This window comes from Peromyscus californicus, unplaced genomic scaffold, assembly GCF_007827085.1.
Source record: "Peromyscus californicus insignis strain IS unplaced genomic scaffold, ASM782708v3 Scaffold_10__1_contigs__length_136768540, whole genome shotgun sequence".
Taxonomy (NCBI): domain Eukaryota; kingdom Metazoa; phylum Chordata; class Mammalia; order Rodentia; family Cricetidae; genus Peromyscus; species Peromyscus californicus.
Genome location: NW_026294391.1, coordinates 3,036,353 through 3,050,035, shown reverse-complemented (window position 1 = coordinate 3,050,035; position 13,683 = coordinate 3,036,353). Strand labels below are relative to the sequence as shown.

At 40.0% G+C, this 13,683-nt stretch overlaps 1 long non-coding RNA gene across 2 annotated transcripts in view; it reads right to left on the bottom strand.

Moving 5' to 3' along the window:
• Positions 1-301: 301 nt before the first annotated feature.
• LOC128108184 (uncharacterized) overlaps positions 302-13,683 on the bottom strand; it is a 133,129-nt gene continuing 119,747 nt past the window's right edge. For both annotated transcript variants that reach the window (XR_008217359.1, XR_008217367.1), the window contains exons 6-7: positions 10,506-10,689; positions 302-402 (exon numbers count right to left, since the gene is read on the bottom strand). This is a non-coding gene — a long non-coding RNA (uncharacterized LOC128108184). The remainder of the gene's footprint in view (positions 403-10,505; positions 10,690-13,683) is intronic.

The window sequence follows — 13,683 nt, the reverse complement described above, 5'->3', positions numbered from 1 at the left end:
CAAATGATGAAAACAGCCAAACATTAGGTGGAGTTCAGGAAATCCTGCAAAAGAGCAGGAGGAGGGATTATAGGAGCCAGTGGAGTTCAAGGACACCACAAGAAAACCCACAGAACCAACTAATCTGGGCTCATAGGGCTCACAGTGACTGAAACAACAACGAGGGAGCCTGCATGGGACTGGCCTAGGCCCTCTGCATATATGTTACAGTTTTGTAACTTAGTCTTTGTGTGAGACTCCTAAAAGTGAGAGTAGGGGCTATCCCTGACTGTGTTGCCTGCTTTGGAGACCCATTTCTCCTACCTGATTGCCTTGTCCAGCCTTAATAGAAGAGGAGACATCTAGTCTCACTGCAACTTGATACACCATGGCTAGCTGAAATCATAGGAGGCCCGCCTGTATCTGAAAAGAAACAGAGGAGGAAGAGTGGATGAGAGGGAGATGGGAGGAGGAGGAACTTCGAGGAGAGGAGGGAAGGAAAACTTTGCTTGGGATATAAAAATAAACAAACAAAAATAAACATCAACAAAAATGAACAACCTTAAAAGATTGGTATAATTTTCCTTTTGTTACAATAAAACCTTAGATTACAAAATCCCATGTAAACTTCTCTTTTCTTTGAAACAAATTCAAAGTAGGAAAGAGAAACTAAAATGTTAAGGCAAAAACAGAGCTAATTTAGGAGGGCAAAAATTCTGCATGCATATAATTTCTGCACATTACAAATATTTCAATAGCTCCTTCTGGAAAGTTCAACACAAAGAAACTACACTTAACCTTTAATTAAAGCACTCTGTGTTTGCTTTCTTTCTCCTTGATTTTCCACAATTGGAATGCAGCAAGAATACTTTCTTTTTCTTAGTGAATTAATATCTTGAAATTGGCATTATTTCTTATGCTGTATATCAATGAAGATACTATAGCCTTAAGAGTTTATAGGGTGTTAAGAGAAATTTTTTGAGACCTAGTTGCTCAATAACGTCTGCCCAATAATGTAGACGTTCCTACTAAATTTAGGAGCTTTTTGAAAGGCTGACTTTCAAAGTGGTCAACATGCATTAAACCTGAAATTAAAAGGTCATTGAGAGGTGTGAAGACACTCCAATTTTCAATTAAATTAAAGTAATTCCACTGTGAAAGACCTGTGTTGGAAAAAAAATGATCAGTACTGATTTTTAAAATGAAGTCTTCTTAAGGGTATTTGGGAGGGCAAATCTCTTTAAAATGCAAAATAACAGAGGACCACAGAATTATCTGGTCAAAGATACAATTATATGTAGCCTGCATTATGTGCTACATGTGTTACATTACTTGCTTCTCCTGAAACACCAGGGTTGTATTCTGGATTTCCTCCTTCTCTTAAAGATATACACCCCTCAGCTCTATTAGTGGCAGCTGGCAGGACTTTAGAGACTATCCCCTTTAGGGAGAAGAGGAACCTTGCTATCTCAACAGACTTCTTGGGACAGCTTTCTTGCAGACTTGTGATTGCGGGAACCTGACTAGGTGGTGGGGAAATCTGGCCACTGCTTCTTGGGGAGTTTTCAAGCTACCACATAAGCTAATAGCTTTGCTAACTTAGAAAGAACTCTTGGCTATCCATGTCCTTGGTCACACATGTCTCATCCTGAAAGCTTCTTAGAGAAATTCCAGGAGGCTTAGTGAGATTGGAGACAGCAAAAGGTCTCAGTGATATACATCAAATGCTCAAGAAAGCCAAGAGAACATCTTATCATCCAGAAGTGTTTCATCCTCTGCTCATGTTGAAGCCTTAGACAAATTATGAAGTAGGTGAAGTTAATTTTCATTGTCCTTTCTCCGTTTGCTTATCAAAATGAATAAAATGTGGAGACAAGACAAATCAATAAGCAGAATGACATGTTTATATATGAGATGTGAAAGCAGAGTGTGTTGGGCTAAGGAACAAAGGGGACTAGTGGACTGGGTTGTGGACAATGAGGGGAGAAGGATCTAAAAGAACAAAATGTGCATGAAAATTCAGAAAAAAAAAGCTAAGGTGCAGGCACACATCTTTAATTCCAGCACTAGGGAGGCAGAGGCAGGCAGATCTCTGTGAGTTCAAGGACAGCCTGGTCTACAGAGTGAGATCCAGAATAGCCATGACTGTTAAACAGAGAAACCCTGTACATGCAGGACCCATAGGAAGGTGACCACTGAACTTTGCTTGGCAAAATGGTCCTTAGGTTCCTGCTTCACAAGGAAACTGCCAGACATTCTACAGGACACAGAGAGAAATGACTGAGAGACTCTAGGCCAGTGGGCTGAAGACAGATGCCCCAACTTTACAAAGGAACATTAGGTGACTGTCTAAGCTGCCAGCTGTCTCTGTCTACCCTGTAAGACTCCTGAAAGTTGCTTGCATCCTTCTCCTGTTTCTCAGGTAATAGTATATCCTTCTGGGGTCTTTGATGTGGTTGAAGACTAGATGTTATAATTTCCTCAGTTATGATAAAAGATGGGTTAGATATAAAACCTTAGACTCACAAATATATGATAGATAGTATATCTTCTTTAATATTGTAACTGTAATTCTTGCTTGATAATTGTTTTGTTATATGTAGTTTTACTATGTTAAAGTTAAAATCTTCCTTTTTGAAAAAAAAAGAAAAAGGGGAAGTGGCTGATTGATTGATAAATAAAACACTGATTGGCCAGTAGCCAGGCAGGAAGTATAGGCAGGAATAGCAGAGAGGAGAATTGAGAGAACAGGAAGGCAGAGAAGAGGAGACGCCAGCCTGCCATCCAGGAAACATCATGTAAAGGCAGCAGGTAAAGCCACAGAACACGTGGCAACATATAGATTAGCAGAAATGGGCTGAGTATAAGTAAGAGCTAGACAATGGTAGGCCTGAGCTAATGGCCGAGCAGTTTAAATAATATAAGCGTCTGTATGTTTATTTTATAAGTGGGCTACGGGACTGCCGGGTCTTGGTGGGACCTGGAGAGAAAAACTCTAGCTACACCCTGTCTCAAAAGAGAAAGGAAAGAAGGAAGGAAGGGAGGGAGGGAGGAAGGGAGGGAGGGAGACAGAAATAGAAGGAAAGAAAAGGAAATGACATCATTAGTTTGTATGCCCCTTCTAATAGAACTAATAAAAGGGGAGAAATTGTCTGGTCTTTAAAAGAAATGAAATCCTGATAGGTACTATGACATAGATGCACCTGAAAGATAGTATACTAAATGAAATAAAGCAGACACAAAAGGGCAAACACTACATGATTATACTCAAATCATAGAGACAGAAAGTTGAGCAGAGGCTACTAGGGAAATGAAATTAGTATTTAAGAAATACAGAGCTTTTGTTTGGGATGGTAAAAAACTTTTAGAGGTAAATGGTAGTGATGGTCACAAAACAATGTGAATGCATTTCAAGATGATAAATTGTACCCTTAAAAGTGATCAAATTAGTCAATTTTACTTATGTGTATTTCCTCAGAAATAAAAGAAACAGCATATCATTTTATAAGTAATTTGAGCTAGGTGTGGCAACACACACCTGCACTCAGACAGGAGGATCACAAGTTTGAAACCACCCTCAACTACATGTGGAGACTCCTCTCATCTCAGGAAAAAAAAGGAGGTCAACTACCTGGACTGAGTCTACCAGGTTGATCTCAGTCCACGGGGGAGGCTTTGCCCTGGAGGAGGTGGGAATGGGGGGTGGGCTGGGGGGAAGGTGAGGGGGGCTGGAGGGGGGAGAACAAGGGAATCCGTGGCTGATATGTAGAACTGAACTGTATTGCAAAATAAAAATAAAAACTTTAAAAAAAAAGAAAAAAAAGCAGGTCAAGCAGTGTTTGCCTCTGTCTCCTCATCTTTTAAAAAATATTTTGATTGTTTATTTTATGTGTATGTGTGTCTGTGTGAGTGTGTGGCACATGTGCAGGTACTTATGGAAGCCAGAAGAGGACATAAAGTTCTCCTGGAGCTAGAGTAGCAGGTGGTTTTAAGACACCAACATGGGTGGTGGGAACTAAACTGTAGCCCACTGGGAATGCAGGAATCCCTCTTAACCACTGAACCATCTCTCCAGCTCTTCTTCACATCTTAAAATGGTGCAGAGATCCAGTAGTACAGTGGTGGCATGACTATTACAGGGATGACCAACTGTTCTCTGGTTGGGTTTGAGGCATGTTCAACAAGAGTTAATTCTGTAGGCTGTCACTTTGTCTTGTTGACCATGTCCTTTGCTCTACAAAAGCTTCTCAGTCTTACGAGATCCCATTGATTGATTGTTTCTCTCAGTGTCTGTGCTACTGTTGTTATATTTAGGAAGTGATCTCCTATGCCAATGTGTTCAAGACTACTTCCTATTTTCTCTTCTAGCAGGTTCAGAGTAACTGGATTTATGTTGAGGTCTTTGATCCACTTGGACTTAAGTTTTGTGCATGGTGACAGATATGGATCTATTTGCAGCCTTCTACATGTTGACATCCAGTTATGCCAGCACCATTTGTTGAAGATGCTTCCTTTTTTCCATTGTGCACTTTTGGCTTCTTTGTCAAAAATTATATGTTCATAGGTGTGTGAATTAATGTTAGGGTCTTCAGTTCGATTCCATTGGTCCACATGTTGGTTTTTATGCCAGTACCAAGCTGTTTTTATTACTGTAGCTCTATAGTAGAATTTGAAGTCAGGGATCGTGATGCCTCCAGAGGTTGTTTTATTGTACAGGATTCTTTTGGCTATCCTGGGTTTTTTGTTTTTCCATCTGAAGTTGAGTATTATTCTTTCCAGGTCTGTGAAGAATTGTGTTGGTATTTTAATGGAGATTGCATTGAATCTGTAGATTGCTTTTGGTAAGATTGCCATTTTTACTATGTTAATCCTGCCTATCCATGAGCATGGGAGATCTTTCCATTTTCTGACATCTTCTTCAATTTCTTTTTTCAGGGACTTAAAGTTCTTGTCATATAGGTCCTTCACTTGCTTAGTTAGAGTTACCCCAAGGTATTTTATATCATTTGTGGCTATTGTAAAGGGTGATGTATCTCTGATTTCCTTCTCATCCTGTTTGTCAATTGTATATAGGAGGGCTACTGATTTTTTTGAGTTGATCTTGTATCCTGCTATGTTGCTGAAGGTGTTTATAAGCTGTATCAGTTCCTTGGTTGAATTTTTGGGGTCACTCATGTATACTATCATGTCATCTGCAAATAGGGAAAGCTTGACTTCTTCCTTTCCAATTTGTATCCCCTTAATCTCCTTATGTTGTCTTATTGCTCTGGCTAGAACTTCAAGTACTATATTGAATAAGTATGGGGAGAGCGGACAGCCTTGCCTTGTTCCTGATTTTAGTGGAATCATTTTGAGTTTCTCTCCATTTACTTTGATGTTGGCTGTTGGCTTGCTGTAAATTGCCTTTATTATGTTTAGGTATGTTCCCTGTATTCCTGATCTCTCCAAGATCTTTATTATGAAGGGATGTTGGATTTTGTCAAATGCCTTTTATGCATCTAGTGAGAAGATCATGTGGGTTTTTTTCTTTCAGTTTGTTTATATGGTGTACTACATTGACGGACTTCCATATGTTGAACCACTCTTGCATCCCTGGGATGAAGCCTACTTGATCATGGTGGATAATTGTTTTGATGTGTTCTTGGAGTTTGTTTGCCAGTATTTTGTTGAGTATTTTTGCATCAATGTTCATAAGGGAGATCAGTCTGTAGTTCTCTTTCTTTGTTGCATATTTGTTTGGCTTGGAATCAGCGTAAGTGTAGCTTCATAGATGGAGTGAGTCCATATGCCCATGGAGAGTCATTTCTTCCACAGTTTCATTTGTCTTCAATTAGAAACATGCAAAGTGTGAAGTTTCACGTTGTATAGTTATAATCTCAGCATTTAGGAGGCAGAGACAGAAAGATTCCAAAAAGCAAAAGTGTTAAAAAAAATGAAGAAACTTAAGAGTCTGTGTCACACTATATACAAACTACTTGCTGTTACTTCTTGCCATGTAACTTGGATATGTTGAATGACTTGCCTCATGTCCTATTTCAAAATTCAGCTAAAGAAATAACCTGATCCCCAGTAGATACCATGTCTGAAAGTCCACCTAATTATCTTTAACAGTAGAATAAATTCATGACCTACTAGGCAGCTGAATACAGTATTGGTGGTAAATAGCAAATTTTCACATTTCCAATTAGGACAATCAGAGTGGCATGGAACATTGGTAGTAGTGATTTAAATGTTAAATTATTTTGCCTATAGCATCTCTCTCCCATGTGGAGATAAGAAACACAAACTTTGCTGCTTCTATGAGCCATAAAACATGCACAGTGACCAATCAGTGACTGACTCCAAAGGATATGATATGACTGGTCAGTTATCATGCACTTCTCATTTACATTTTTGGACTGGAGAGCCAGTGGTGGGTCTTTGTCCTTCAAGAAATTACTTACAATTACTATATAGTGGTGACTAAAATTTGAACTATGCTGTTGGGTGGCCTGGAGTGAATAAAATTGTGGTCATGAAAATTCATGTGTAGCAGAACAGTGCAAAGTAAAAATTAATTATGATACATATTTTAAATTTACTTGTGTCTTCTCTACTAGAATGTAAGCTACATGAGATGAAGACCTTATTTCTTTCATTTACAATTATATTCTAATTGCTTAGAACAAAGCCATGCTGTGCAGTAGACAAAAAGGAAAAGGAAGAAAATGGAAGAAAGGGAAAAACATGTGGAAATAAGGATAGAAGGATCAGTTAGATTAACCATCATGTGGAAATAGCACCCATAGAAATCAAACTGCTTTCTCAGATTTCCAAGTCTTCTCATTTAGAGTCTGTTTTGGGTGCTTTTATTTCACTGTGACCAAAATATCTGGCAGAAAGAACTTACAGGAGAGGGTGCTTAGTTTGGCTCACAGTTTCAGAGAAATTTCAGTACAACATCATGAGAAATGCATGCAATGGAGGCAGCTGTTCACATGGATGGTAGCTAATGAGGAAACACTTGTTGTGTGGCCAGAACCAAGGGTGGGTAACATTAAGGCCTTCCCAGACAAACTAGTATCAGACCACAGAGTCTGACATTTCTTAGTCTATGTCAAATAATTTGCATTTTCTCTCCTAAATGTCCTTGTGTGAGGATGTAGTCAGATTGCACAGGATGCTGGGGGTTTTCTCTGAGTTGGTCATTCCTGAGGTTGGGTTTCTAATTTACTCAGAAGGCTGCTGTGTCTCAAAGCAGATGGGGCAGCCTGGCCAACTCAGAGGAGAAAAGACTGGCTTCAGATGAAAACCTTGTATTTTGTGACTAAGGACTTAGTCAACTACCTGGTTTAGGGTGTATAATTTATCAGAAAGGAGATATGGAGTGAATAGCACTCATTCTGGCTACAGAAATGGTTTTCAATGCATTTCTTACTTATGAATTAAAAAAACAAAACCAGAGTGCTAATTTAACCTTGTGGTTGGGGTTATGAATGAGAAAGTAAGTTTAAATTACCCAGAGAGGCCTTCCCTTAGTCAGTTTCCGTGTGTTAGAGACTCCTGTGTCAATGAAAGCATAGTGAACTTCAATCAAATACCAAGAAGTCAAATAATGATCTGTTTAGAGAGTCCCTTTGCTCTTCTCTCTTTCCCTCCCTTTCTCTCTCTCTCTGTCTCTCTCTCTGTCTCTCTCTGTCTCTCTGTCTCTCTCTCTCTCCCTCTCTCTCCCATCCTCTCCTCTTGCTCACTTCTCTTTCTTGCTTTCTTTTATTTTCTCTCCTCCATCTTGCATCTCTTTCCTCCTTCTATTCCCCCTTGTCCCTTCTTTGTGGAAAAACTTGCTGTTGTTTATAAGAATTAATCAACTAATTGGATATCAGTTTGGCTGATCTAAAGTTTCTTAACATACATTTTTATGCTAGTGACTGTTTATAGGTTTCCGTTCATTTTCAGATGCTTTTGCTCCTTCTCTCTCCTTCTCCATCTTCCCTGATTCCTCACTACCTTGCACCACTGTATTTGGGGCTTCTGAAAGAATGATCAAATCCCGAAAATGAATGAATTTGTCTCCACAAAGGAGAATAGCAAGGGGTCAACTGGACATAATCCTCTTTTTGTCAGACACTCTTGCAGAAGTTTTGACAAGAAGAATTAGTTGGCTAGAAGTAGTCTTGAGTTTGAGTTTGGTATATTTCCAATATCTGTACTTTTCCTTACTGTCATTAGCATAAATATTTGAGAGTCAACAACTAAAAGAATTTGAAAAATGTATTGACTGAAAATTTTTGTCACAAACACTCCATTTCAACTGGCGCCTCTCACTCTTGTTTTATACAGCACTTTCTTCTTTTGTCCTGCTGCATTCCAATTATGTAAAGAGTCCTTTGGGGAGACATAAAAAGATGACATCAACACAGCTCCTACACTTCCCACTGAAAACCATGGAGAGACATAAGTCAAATGAGAATGCTGAGCTAAACAAATAGTAAGAGAAAACACTAAAGAGGAGAAGGCCGAGGCACCCTTGTTTGATTTTCAGACCGAGTATGCCAAAGGAGGGCAGAAGAAAGAACGCCCTGGGGGCGGGGTGGCCAAGCAAAGATAAGCAGCAAAGAGGTGATTAGAGCAGAGATGCATCTGGAAGGAGTTGGAAGATAGAGTTGAAGCAGAAAATATTTTAGGTGAACTGTATTTGACCAGACAAGGTCTAGGTTGTATTGTGCACAATTGCAGGTCTTGCCAACCATATAATAATCTCTGTATAAAACACAATCTGTATGGTCATTGCTAGCAGGCTTGTCACAAAAGTTGAAGAAATATACAGGTCAAACCTCTTGCAGATAAGAAGTAGCCATATGTAAGTCCTCGGAAGGCAGGAACTGGGCCTTGTCTTTGGCTCCCCAGAGACTTGAAGTGTCTGGCACATGTAGTACATGATAGATGCTTCATGTCTCAAATTAATGAGCTATAACTCAGTCTTGTCCAACCCTACCAGCTCATTATTTAAATAATAATGTGGTCACTCTATGGGAATAACAGCCCTGAATAACATTTGCCTCAGCTGCCCAAAGTAACCATTTATTTCCAAAGCATCATGGGATGTTTCATATGTACTCAAATATTATCGCTTCTTATTCTTTCTCTCTGGTCTTTATCCAGAAAATGGAAGTGCAACAATCATATCCACCCTGCCAAATTGCCACCCCTTCTATGAGTATGATATACCTTCCCAGTGCTTATTTCCAGTGTCCCCAAACCTGCAATAATGGAGGCCATGGTTACATTATAGTCACTTCTGACCCCTGGGATCTAAGCCTTACTGATTTTAATGGGAAAATCCCTTCAGGGTTATACCAGTATTACAGTTATAGACATGAAGACCTGTCGTTTCCTAAGTTGAGTTCAAGGTCAGGTTGGGCTATATGAGACCTTGCCCAAAATAATAATAATAAAGACAAAAAGAGAAGGTAGTTTTAAACAGGACATAGTGGTATATGCCTGAATACCATCACTTGAGACACCAAGACAGATAAATTATGAGTTTGAGACCAGCCTTGGCTATATGTTGAGTTCTGGGCCAATCAAGGCTACAAAGATAGACCCATAAGTCAAAAGAAAAAGTAAAAGTAGCTTTATTTGGTGCTCCCCACATCTTTTTCTATGTAATAGCCCCCAAATTTACTAAGAAGGCACCTGATCAATTAACTCACATGCTAGTGGCAGCACCTACATTTTGCTTAGATCCCAAAGAGAGGGAAGCAGTCATAGTTTGTGATAGAAACTCAGGGATTAGTAGAAGTTTAGGGTGAGATCTTCCGGTTATATGCTCATTCTCCTGAACTCTTCCTATCACATCCTTAAGATGACTCATGGTTCCAGAATTAATTTTGGATTCTAAGGTCTTGAGAATTTTATTTCATTGAGCATTTGTGTGCACTTTGGTCAAAAAGGTTCAGTATAGAAGCCTCACACTGGACATATGTAGATATGGAACATGTAGTTTCTCAACCACCAACGTTTTCAAGCATGCCTCTCCAAAATCAGAAAATCAGCATCTCATGGACACATTCCATTTGCCAAAAAGATCAACTTCTATGTAATCAAATATCTTACAAATATTCTGGGATGAGTAAGACCTTATTTACTCTCAGGGTTATGTTTGCAAGCCCAGAGTTTCCTAGGCAGTTAATATTGCATAATTTATTTCCACTGACAGCTTCCAAAAACATGAAGAAGGCTTTGAAAGTGTGTGATTGCAAATTCTGAGTATTTTGTGTAATTTATGATGTATTTGGGAACCATTCAGCCTAACATGGTGGTTCATGTCTATAATCACAGCACTTAGGAGGCTGAGGTAAGATTGTTGTGAGTTCATAGCTAGCCTAGGCTATATACTAAATTGAAGGCCAGCCTACAATAAGCAGTGAAACCCTGTCTCAAATGAAACAAAAATAAAAGATTATTGTTAACACAGTGTTTCATCCCAGGTAACTTATAGCAAGAAATTTCTTGATATTTACTTCTGTGAAAGATACAAAACCCACCAAATCTTGTCTCTGCTAAAAATTAGATGACCATGCTATGAGTTGTGTGACAAAGGAACTTGAGTAGCATTCAGGAAAACAGAGTTCATTTTTTCCGCCCACATTTTATGGCCTGGAAGAAGGGTGCTTCAAGGTGCCTCCTCACATTTCACTGAAACTTCTGTTCATTGTGGACAGACCATCTCTGTGAAAGAAGGAAAGAACTTGGTAAGAGCTTTGGACTGGACTGGCTGGCAGTAACAAATTCATTCGGCAATGGCACACAAACACATACTCATCATGAATACAAGAGTCATCGCCAACGTTTTAGACATTTCATGAGGAAAATGCCAGTGGAGGTCCTCTGTCTAAGGCAGAGCTTCCTGGGAGGAAGTTCTCCGGAAGTGTTGTGTTTTCTTTTCCATTGCTTGAAGGTCAACTCAAATCACCTCTTCTTCAAATAGATTTGGGTTTCATGATCACATAAAATGGCCAAGCTAAAATATGTCCTAGTTTATGAAGCCAGTCAAGTTAAGAGTGAGAGGGTGACTCAAGCTTTCCCCAAGTTCTCTGCTTATTCAGAACCAGGAATATTTAAATCAGAACTGAGCTTAAAATAGCAACTGTTTTTAAAAGGCTCAACACTGGCTCTTGACTTTCTTTGCCATTCCAGTGGTCACTGCTTAGATGGTCTATGAAAACATGTATCTACATCTGTTTTTTTCTTTTCTTTTTTTTATCTCCAAAGAATATTATTATGCTAGATACAATTCTAGAATTCATCAGAGCTGATAAAGATATCTTAAATCTCTTTGCTCACCACAGGAATGTTATAAGAGAATTTATCTCCAGCACTGGGATACTTAGAAAACAGCCTACATGAATAGCTGCTTGACAGATAATCTGAAGTACAAAATTCTTCATTAAAGTTTTTCAGCATATAAGAATCTCAGATTGGGGCTGAAGAGATAGCTCAAAGTTAAGAACACTCACTGTCTTTGCAGAGGAAAGGAGTTTGGTTCCTAGTACCCACATGGTGGCTGTGAGCCATCTGTAACTCCAGTTCCAGGGCATCTGACACCTTTGGCCTGTGTGGGCACCCACACTCATGTGCACATACTCACACAGAGACAAACATACACACACATAATTTAAAAATAAAATAAATATTTAAAAGTTTAAAGTTAGAATCTCAATCTCCTCCCTCCCTCTTTCCCTCTCTTCTGTCCTCCTTTCCCCAGCCTCTCAACTGCTAGTAGAAAATTTTGCACGACTGTCTTAGTTAGGGTATCTATTGCTGTGGTAAACAGCATGACCATAAACAACGGAGGGAGGAAAGGATTTTGTTTCATCTTACAGCTTGTGTAGTCCATCATTCAGAGAAACCAGGGCAGGAACTAGAAGTGGGAACTGAAGCAGAAGCCATGAAGGAGTGCTGCTTATTGGTTTGCACCTCCTAGCTTTCTCAGTTTGTTTTCTTATTCAACCGTGCACCACCTACAGACTTGTGTACAGGCCAAGCTTTTGGAGGCATTTTCTCAATTAAGATCCCCTCTTCTCAGATATGTCTAGTTCTGTGTCAAGCTGAGAAAAACCGACCAGCACAGAGAATGTCAGGATAGCAGTGCAGGGAAGGAGAATTCAGGAGGACCAGATGATTCTTTATGTTGAAGAAATGGAGCTAAGAATCTGGAGAAAAGAAGGCAGCTAGAGTTCACGGATCAGAGAAAAGAAAGAACAATCAGGGTCTCTACTGAATACTCAAGCCCCCTCTCCTTGAGTATTCAGCAGAGCACTGATAAACACATGCATAAGGAAAATATGTAATTAGAGAGAAAAGCACCTGAAAGGTTCACAGGCAATGTTTCCCAGCACTGAAGAAGCAGGGTTAGGTGGATTACAAGTTCAAGGAGAAGCTAGGCTACATAGAGAGATACTGGCTCTAAAAATTAACTAATTAGTTTTTAGGAGGGCAGGGAGAAAGTTTGGAAAGTGATAGATTCGTCTGTTTTCATGAGCACAGAGCTGGTTTCATGGCTATATACATATGTGAAAACAAATTGTACACATATATACACAATATATTTTTATCAGGTGCATATCAATAAAACTATTAAAATGTAGGGGATATATGCTAGTAATATAGAGTTTCTAAAGAGAATTTGTAGGGAAAAAGGGCTGGCTAAAGAAACCCACCTTGACTCTGGAGCCCAGAATTAGGGAAGGATGGCTCAGATAAGGCCAGTGAAAGAAACACAGTTTAGCTCAGATCAGAGCCATCTCTGCCCCTGTCCAACTGATTTGTGAAACCACCCAATCATAGAGCAGGAGAGTAGAACCCTGGGCCCGGGGTTGACTCCACCCCCTAGACTTCCTGTGAAAACCGCCCTGCCTAGTCAGTTAGAAAGGAAGACTGTTCTCTCCATCCTGGTAGAGGCAGCTACTCTCCTGGACTCCTCCTTCCCAAATAAAACTCTTCCTCAAAAGAGTTTTTGGGTGTGTGAACAGAGCAGAAGCAGCTGTAGATTTCCCTGCATCAACATCTTCGAGTCAGTTCAAGCTCCAAAGTGAGGCCGAGGGATGTGTGGGGTTTTGTAGTGCTGAGCAAACACTTTGCTTCTTTTTCATTGTTTTGTATGGTGTTTGGTCATTTAAAAATATTGATATTTCATTTTTTCAAAAAAATATAGCATAAAGATTGGTGAGATGGCTCAATACTTTTTTTTTTATTTTGCAATACAATTCAGTTCTACATATCAGCCACGGATTCCCTTGTTCTCCCCCCTCCCGTCCCCCTCACCTTCCCCTCAGCCCCCCCCCCCCCATTCCCATCTCCTCCAGGGCAAAGCCTTCCCCACAGACTGAGGTCAACCTGGTAGACTCTGTCCAGGTAGGTCCAGTCCCCTCCTCCCAGGCCGAGCCAAGCGATCCTGCATAGGCCCCAGGTTTCAAACAGCCAACTCATGCAATGAGCACAGGACCCGGTCCCACTCCCTGGATGCCTCCCAAACAGATCAAGCCAATCAACTGTCTCACCCATTCAGAGGGCCTGATCCAGTGGGGACCCCTCAGCCATTGGTTCATAGTTCATGTGTTTCCATTCATTTGGCTATTTGTCCCTGTGCTTTATCCAACCTTGGTCTCAACAATTCTCGCTCATATAAACCCTCCTCATTCTCGCTAATTGGACTCCCAGAGA